This window comes from Otolemur garnettii, unplaced genomic scaffold (assembly GCF_000181295.1).
Source record: "Otolemur garnettii isolate 467f Iridium unplaced genomic scaffold, OtoGar3 scaffold00325, whole genome shotgun sequence".
Classification (NCBI taxonomy): Eukaryota; Metazoa; Chordata; class Mammalia; order Primates; family Galagidae; genus Otolemur; species Otolemur garnettii.
Genome location: NW_003852720.1, coordinates 98037 through 107013, shown reverse-complemented (window position 1 = coordinate 107013; position 8977 = coordinate 98037). Strand labels below are relative to the sequence as shown.

The following is an 8977-nucleotide window of genomic DNA, read 5'->3' as shown; positions in this document are numbered from 1 at the left end:
TTTTAAAACGTTCACATTCTACTCTTAGAAAGATTCACTTGTACCCTTGTAAGATAAACCTCAGAAGTGATCCCTCCAATCCCCCTCCCTCCACCCATGTCCCCCTCCCCTGTCCCTCCCCCCTTCCTGTATTCTTAGGTTGTTATTAGGTTATAGCTTACATATAAAAGGTATAAATTAGTTTCATAATAGGAGTGTGTACATTGGATACTTTTTCTTCCATTCTTTTGATACTTTGCTAAGAAGAACATTTTCCAGCTCTAGGAAAAAATGTTTTTGTTACATGACTTTTTTAATGCTTAAGTCAAGGCTATTACTGTGCCCATCACCCGCATAGTGTTCATTGTACTTGATAGGTTTTTACCCTTCCTTTCTCCCCCTCCCTATTCTTGATTTCCGTTGACTCTTTGTGCCCATGGGTACCCGTTGACTAGTTCCAAATTATTAGAGTGTATACATGATATTTTTTGTTTCATTCCTGAGATATTTCACTCAGGAGAATGGTCTCCAATTCCATCCAAATTGTTGCAAAAGACATTAACTCATTTGTTTGTATGACTGAGTGTCCCAGCTACTTGGGAGCTTGGGGCAAGAGAATTGCCTAAATCCAGGAGTTGGAGGTTGCTGTGAGCTGTGACACCATGGCACTCTACCAAGGGTGACAAAGTGAGACTATCTCTAAAAAAAAAAAATAATAAAACAAAATATATACATTTAAGTCACTTATCCATCTTGAATTAATTTTTGTAATTGGTGAGAGATAGGAATCCTATTTTATTTTTTTGCTTTATGCTTCTTTTGTTATGTTCTATTTTTTTTTTTTTTGAGACAAGAGTCTCAAGCTGTTGTCCTAGATAGAGTGCTGTGGCATCATAGCTCACAGCAACCTCCAATTTGGGGGCTCAAGTTTCCTCTTGTCTCAGTTTTCTGTTTTTAGTAGAGACAAGGTCTCGCTTTTGCTCAGGCTGGTCTTGAACTCGTGAGCTCCAGGCATTCCACTCACCTTGGCCTCCCAGAGTGCTAGGATTACAGTGTGAGCCACCGCACCTGGCCTATGTTCCATTTTTTAATTTCTTTCTATTAGAAAGGACAATGAGAGGTCAATGTTTGTTTCCCTGCATTTCTGAAATTGGCTTTATTAGGGCTGGTGTGGCTTTCCCCTTAGGTTGTGGCAGGTACTTATGTTTTCCCTTCCAGCTTCCTGTGTTCTACTGAGAAATTTGGTGTCTTTTTTTGAGACAGAGTCTCACTTTGTCACCCTTGGTAGAGTGCCATGGTGTCACAGCTCACAGCAACCTCAAACTCTTGGGCTCAAGTGATTCTCTTGCCTCAGCCTCCCAACTAGCTGGAACTACAGGCGCTCACTACGACACCTGGCTATTTTTGTTGTTGTTGTTGTTGCAGTTGTTGTTTAGCTGGCCTGGGCTGGGCTTGAACCTGCCAGTCTGGGTGTATGTGGCCGGCACCCTACTCACTGAGCTACGGGCGCCAAGCCACCTCAAGTAGTATTAAGTGGGATCATTAGGGTGTTCTAGAGAGCAACACTCCAGATTCCAATCCAGAATTGGATATATAGGGTGTTAGGATTACAGGAGTGAGCTATCACACCTGGCCCGCTTTATCATCCTTGTTTGTGTTTGGAAAGACCAAGATGTACATGCATTAGGCTGCTGACATACCCTTGAAGTCTCACATTGGGTTAAAAGATAAGGATTTGAACCAGTGGACTTGGACAGAATGGAGAAAAGTGAGACTCCAGATAGGGCAAGTTAGACTTTTATTTTAAAGTAATGTTTGTCTCTGCAGTGGATACATTGGGCATCAAGTAAGGGGGCAGACACTGCTGGGAGGGTACTCGTGGAGGTCATCCTCTCCCAGGCTCCACATTTTGGCCCTGTACAGAGTGATGTCCTTGTAGACCTGGAAGTGGTTCAGCCTGTGGTCCTGGCATTCTGAGTTGACCTAGAGAGGAGGATGCAGGATCAGAAAAACCATGCAGGGAAGTGAGCAGACCTGGGTTTGTAGACAATACACCTTGGGCTTAAAACAGGCCCCACTCTGCGGGTGTGTGTGCTGGGAAATAGAGCTGACAGCATTCACGTGAACAAGGTTGTGAGTCTGAAAGAGAAGAGCCCGGCCAGGTTGGATGCACTCCCTACCCTACTGACTCCACTGGAGGCTACACAGGGGGCTCCTTCCCTTATTAGATGTGAGCTCTGCAAGGGGAGGGGCTGTCTACCGAGTGAGTCCCCAGCTCCTGGGGCAGCACCCAGTGCTCACTAGGCATCCAACATATACCTGTGGAAGGAATGACTGGGTATGTGGAAGGGTCACACAGAGTCCTAAGTACAAGTGAGCACTGACGCATAAGTCTCATACCATCGACACTGTAATTCACTGCAACTGTCAGCAGGAAACAAGAGGCTGAGAGGTGCTCACTGACTGTAGCTTCCCCTGTGCCAACATTTAAGTGACTGGTACTGTGCCTGTCCTGGGTGAGATCCTGCCAGGTGGTTGGGATCTCTGAGTTGGCTTATCAAGCCTCTTCTGCCCCCAAGCAAAGCCTGGAGGGTGTGAGCACAGTAAGCCAGGCAGGGCCAGCTGTAATCACCCTTCCTGTCCTGGTGAGCTGCCATGAAAGGTCCACATCCATACATGGCATTCTTGTGAGTCAGGTCCTTAGGGATATAAAGACTGGTGAGTTAATTTACTTGCCCTTGAGGCAGCACCTGTGGCTCAGTGGGTAGGACACAGACCCCATATAACAAGGGTGGCAGGTTTGAACCCAGCCCTGGCCAAACGGCAACAAAAAATAGCTAGGCGTTGTGGTGAGCACCTGTAGTCCCAGCTACTTGCGAGGTGGAGGCAAGAGAATCGTCTAAGCCCATGAGTTGGAGGTTGCTGTGAGCTGTGATGCCACTGCACTCTACCAAGGGCAGTAAAGTGTCCTCTTAGAGACTCTGTCTCTAAAAAAAAAAAAAAAAATTACTTGCCTTTTAGGGTGTTTTTCCAGGTTGCTTAATTATCTAACTGGGGTCTTTTCTTTTCTTTTTATTTTTGAGACAGAGCCTCAAGCAGTTGCCCTGGGTAGAGTGCTGTGACATCACAGCTGACAGCAACCTCTAACTCCTTGAGCAATTCTCCTGCCTCCTTTTTTTTGAGACAGAATTTCACTGTGTTGCCCTTGGTAGAGTGCTGTGGTGTCACAGCTCTTGGGATTAAGTGAGTCTCTTGCTTCAGGCTCCCAAATAGCTGGGACCACAGGTGCCGGCCACAATGTCCAGCTATTTTTTTGTTGCAGTTGTCATTGTTGTTTAGCTGGCCCAGAGTCGGGTCGAACCCGCCACCCTCGGTGCATGTGGCTGGCGCCATAACCACTGTGCTGCGGGTGTTGAGCCTAACTGGGGTGATTTCTGTCTTCACCGGACCTTTCTTCTTTCACAACCTTCTTTGTCCCTGGACAAAGGTTCTCTCCTGGAGCAAACTCAGGCTCCCTGAGGTCTTTTTCAACTACGCCTGACTTCGGGACTTCCATGTTTACCTTTGTGTTATTCCACTTTATCAAAAATCCTGCTAAGTCAGTTTTATCAGAACCCACTCACTCCCTTTGATACCTGACATCCCCCAACTGATGTCTGACACCCTGGCTTCCTACTAGCAAGAATCCCGTAGGTGAAGTTCAGCCAGAAGCCACCTCCACCTCTGATGTTTCCTTGAGTCACTTCCCATCACTGGGCCCACCTTCCTCCTTGCCTGTACATTCCTACTTGCCCATGCCGTGTGAAGAGTTGCGCCCCATCTCTCTCCCTCACTCCAAAATCCCATTTTGGTACCTGTGCCTTTCATAATAATTCTGCATGTGAACACATCTTCCTTCTCCTTTTTAGCAATCACTGAATAATCCATTTATTTTCATTTTCATATTCACTGACTGTCCTTTATTTCTTTTTCCTGTAACCCTCTACCCTTACTCACTATTCCTTAGGCCTCCCCCCTTCCTTTTGAGTGGTGACTTCTTCTCCAGCTCTCTAAACACACCCTCCCCTTTGAACTTGGTTCTTCTTGTATAAGTGGTGGGGGCCCCAGCTGGAATCTCCATCTCCCCCAGTCACCTCTCTCCACACCCACACCCCATATCTGTAGAGGAGCTGTTTCAGATGATTGGCTGGTTTTCTCTCCCCTTCACTGGTAACTCCTGGGCATATTGAGCCATTTGCTCAAGTCTGTGTGAAGCAGCCCTGCAGGAGAGCTCCACTCCCTGGCCTGGAATGATGTCCCCAGACCTGAAGGCCTGGCTGCTGCAGTAGGAATTAGAGAGTGAATGGGGGAGGGGTCCTTGGGATGGGAGCATCCTGCATAAATCCTGGGTGGGTGGGGGCAATGGAGGCCAGGCAAGCAGCCAGGAGAGGCAGCTGGTTAGAAGTAGGTGAGGCTCTGTGTCCTTCTTCCTGTCCTTCCTCCCCAACATCAGAGTGGCCCACATTTACTTAGCACTTACTGTCCCATTCTAAGCTGTTTCTCCACATTCTTTCGTTCAATGTTCACAACAAACTTTTATTGTTAGATACATCATCCCCATTTTAAGATAGATGAATGGAGGCTTAGGTTATGGTCACACAGCTAGAAAGTGGTGGTAGAAATGTTTTCAAGTTGTGTTCTCTGATTTCTGCTTTTCTTTATAATAGAAGCCCTTTCTCATGTAGCGTGTTTCAGAGCTAAAGTCTACATTTCCTGGATGCCCTGGTGGCTAGCGGTACCCTTTCAATCAAACAAGGAGAGCACTATTTCTAAGATTGCTACTTAGAGATGAGAGAGCAGAATTCATAGATGTGACATGCCCAGCGCACCCTCCTGGTCATGGGAGCTGCAGACTCAGGCGTCTGCCATCAGCTGCCTTTGTTTAAGTAACATGCACACAGTGTTCTCTCTGTGCCAGGCTCTGCTCTGAGCACTGCACAGATATCCCCCCTCCTAAAATCAGCATCACCTAATAGGTGAGGCGCTGTACTTCACCTAATAGGTGAGGCGCTTCCTCTGTGAGGAAGTGGAGTCATACAAGAGCTTAGAAACTTCCCAGGGGCCCACAGCTACTGAGTGGCAGCCAGAACTGAAAGCCAGGCTTGTCTGGCTCCCTACTCTGTTTTCTTGGCTACCACGTCTGCTGCCCCCAAGTTTTGAGGACAGGAGCCAGGGACTTACCCCCTGGACTTACCAGGGGCTTGGAATCCCATCCAATCTCCTAGTTTTCAGTCTGTGTCTCTGGGTATTTCATTCTCAGTCCCTGGGCAGCTTGGTGAATGAGATGCAGAAACCTGGCTGGGAAATGAGGTCAGTGTTATGAAGGACTCAGGATCTGGGACTGCTGGGTGTCCCTGGGCCCTTTACTGTGGCTGCAGTGTTCCTCAGGGTAGAGCATCCAGCCTCTGAGGCTTGCCCAGGCCCTGACACAGGGGCATCTGGTCCCTCTGCTCAGCTTTGAGCCATGTTGGGGCAACCCTGATGCTATGCCAGGCACTGTTCTGGGTCCTGGGGGGAGGACTGAGTGAGGCAGATGTGGACTCTGCTCTCCTAGAGCCTATAGTCTGGATGGGGGCAGAGAACACAACATACAGAGTTACAAACAGACCCAATGGTGGTGTGCTGGAAGGCAGGTTGTGGGCCAGGGCCTGAGAAGGAAGAGCAGCTACTGGGAGGGCCAGGCCTGGGGAGAGGCAGAGGAAAGGCACAAAGCAGGCAGAGAGAGCAAAGGCCCTGGGGTGAGTGAGTGTAGCTAGTGGAGCCTGACAGAGCAGGAAGGTCCCATCCTCCTGCACTGAAATGACTGTGACTGCCGACATCACACGTATCTACAGCTCCACAGCTCTCCTGCCCCACAAGTCTCCAGAGACAGAGGCAGATGCGCCATAGAATGAATGTGGGCTTTGAAGCCAGTTGCAGGACTAGCCTGCCAGGTGGCCTCATTCCTCTGGGCCTCACTGTTCTCATCTGGCAAATGGGAGGAAAACATCTACCTCAGCAAGGGGACGGAGAATGAAGAGAAGGGAGGTGACTCTGCAGTCAGGCACTGGGCTGGGCATATCCCTAAGATAAGGCAGATGGCAAGTCCTCCTGCCTGATGTCCACCCATCACCTGGTATATTCCTTATTGCTCTGTGTCCCTAATTTGTATCCTGAACTGCTCATTGGAAGAGTGACTACAGATTCCATTTGGTCTGTCTGTGCTGTATCTCAGTGTCATTCTGAAACCCTAGGACTTATCATCTGCAGGTTCCTCCAGGTTATTCTGTCAGGACATGGGCTTTTAGGTGATCAGGTGAACTAGAGAAAAACAGCATCACAGGTTCACATTAAAACATGAAATCCCTACCCTCTCTTGGAGACCACTTAGGCTGGACATCCACTTGGCACTTACTAAGCATCTGGCATACGCCAGGCATTGAGTGTGCTTGGTGCCAGGGGGCAAGTTTGAGTGACGCCCTCAGGAACCTAGAATATAGAGTCGCACTGTCCAGTATGTTGGCCACCAGTGCATGTGGATATGTGAATTTGAATATATAAAATGAAATACCATGAAAAATTCTGTTCCTTAGTCACACTAGTCAGTACATTTCAGGTGTGCAACAGCCACACCCAGGCCATGGCTGCAATTCTGACTACAGCACAGATACAGAACATGTTCCTCATTGACAGCTGCTGTCTGGAATAGTCCTCATCTAGAGGGAAGGTTATGTGTGCCAGGCAGCCAACAGAGGTTGCTCAGACAATGAGCCCTCCCCAGGAGGGGCTGTGATGACAGTGGAGCAGAACTGGCACTCATTACTTAACCCCAGAACTACACATGCGCAGGAGAGAGGCTGTAAGCAAGACAGAAAGCTTCCTGTGTTCCCTGATCTTCATTCTATTTGTGGTGACAGATGATAAACAGACGTGGAATCTGGTGACTTTTTTTTTTTTTTTTTGAGACAGAGCCTCAAGCTGTCGCCCGCTGGGTGGAGTGCTGTGGCATCACAGCTCACAGCAATCTCTAACTCCTGGGCTCAAGCGAGTCTCCTGCCTCAGCCTCCCAAGAAGCTGGGACCACAGGGGGCCACCACAACGCCCAGCTATTTTTTGGTTGCAGCCGTCATTGTTGTTTTTGGTGGGCCCAGGCTGGATTCGAACCCGCCACCTTAGGTGTATGTGGCTGGCGCCTTAGCCCCTTGAGCCACAGGCGCCGAGCCGGAATCTAGTGACTTAAGTGTGATGGAGAACAGTAAAGCAGGACAAGTGGGTAGAGCATTGATGGGGGTGTGCATGTATCTGTGCTGTGGTCTGATGCACATCTAGGGAGATACAATTGAGCAGAGTCCTGACTAGGGGAGTGCACTGTGTGAGTGTACGTGGGAGACAGAACACTGATGTGAGCTTGGAGAGTTTGAGAAACATCAAAGGCCTGCGTGGTCCAGTGGAGGGAGCTAGGTGGAGAGTGGTAGGAAATAAGCAGAGGTCAGTAGAAACCAGTGGAGTCCAAACTGATTATCCCAAACTTCCAGCACTGAAATAGCTTTGCAGCCTGAAGCCCTCTGAGGCAGTGGTTCTCAACCTGTGGGTTGTGGCCCACAGGAACTGTATTAAAGGGCCGTGGCATTAGGAAGGTTGAGAACCACTGCTCTGAGATGTGTATTTACACAGTCTCTATTGTCAGTGTATTAGCAGAGCATAATTTCTCTCTGTATAGGTACAAATAAGCAACAGTATAAGTTCTAATATTTTCCCACTTTACTGCAATGGGCATGTGCCCAAAAGATGTGAGGTGGGAGACAGCACTTTCTCTAGAATACCTCAATGTTGCCTGAATTCTTCTGCTTCGTTGTTAAGAAAGAGCTCAGAGTAAAAACATGTTAGTCATGACTAAAGTGAAGATGGTACTTTTTCTCCATATGTGTCATCAGACATAATCAGACTACAGAGAACTGCACCATGCAGTTAATTAGGCACAGGAGTCGGGGAGTAAGTTCGGGAAGAAGGAAAAATATTTCTTTCAGTAAGGTGGAGGAAACGGCCAGTTGTGTTTTAAAAATCCATTTATTTTCAAATGCCAGGGGACAAAGGAGCCTGTGTGGGATGCTTGAGCAGTGGCTGGTCCAGAGTAGCTTCTAAAATCCTTCTTAATGGCACAAGGCTTTGGGGAGGAGGGGTGTGTAGAATTAACCTGGGCAGGGGCCTCATCTGTTATGTGATTTAATCTTTATCTCAGAAGCTGTGGGGCCACTGATGATTTTATGAAGGGACTGAACTGATCCAATGGGCCTTCAGCACGGCTCTAGCTGGTAGTGGTGGGCTTGGGGCCCACCTTCTAGGGGAGGAGGATAGTTGAGAGCCCATCAGCCAATCCAGGCAGCAGTCACTATCTCCCTGCTGAGACTTCCTCAGTGAGGGTGGAGAGAGGCACACTGAGGTGCTACTTAGACAGGAAATTATGTGAGCAGAGAGGAAGACGCCTCCTCCTGCATGAAGGTGCGTGAAGGTGAGCAGGTGGGTCAGGTGAGAGAAATGCAAAGAAGTAACAAGACTTGTGACTGATTACGTGGAGGAGTGAGGGAGACAGGGACTTTTAGGATGACTTCCAGGCTTTGAACTTGGGAGGGTGAATGACTGTGGTGCTTCTTGCTGAGACAGGATGTTCTGGAGTGGGCCGAGCGGGGCAGGAGGTGCAGATGAGCCCAGCTTTCCACCTGCTGGGTTTGAGGTGCCTGGGGGTGGTGCAGGGCAGGCAGCTGGGAGGGAATTCTGCGTGAGGGTCCGAAGCTCCATTTGAGGTCCAGTAGCATTAAGAGGAGCTGATGTGACAGGTTCAGATGAAACCTCCAAAGAGTGTGCAGGGACAAGAGTGGAGGGCAGGGTTGTTTTATTGGGGGGAGCGCTGTGGTCCCAGAGTCACCTGTCCTGAACTTCCTAGACCATATGTCAAGCTTGAAAATAAATGTTTACCCCTTTA

General features: G+C 48.6%; 1 pseudogene; it reads right to left on the bottom strand.

The window, feature by feature from the left end:
- LOC105888374 overlaps positions 1-3517 on the bottom strand; it is a 5958-nt pseudogene extending 2441 nt beyond the window's left edge.
- Positions 3518-8977: the final 5460 nt, after the last annotated feature.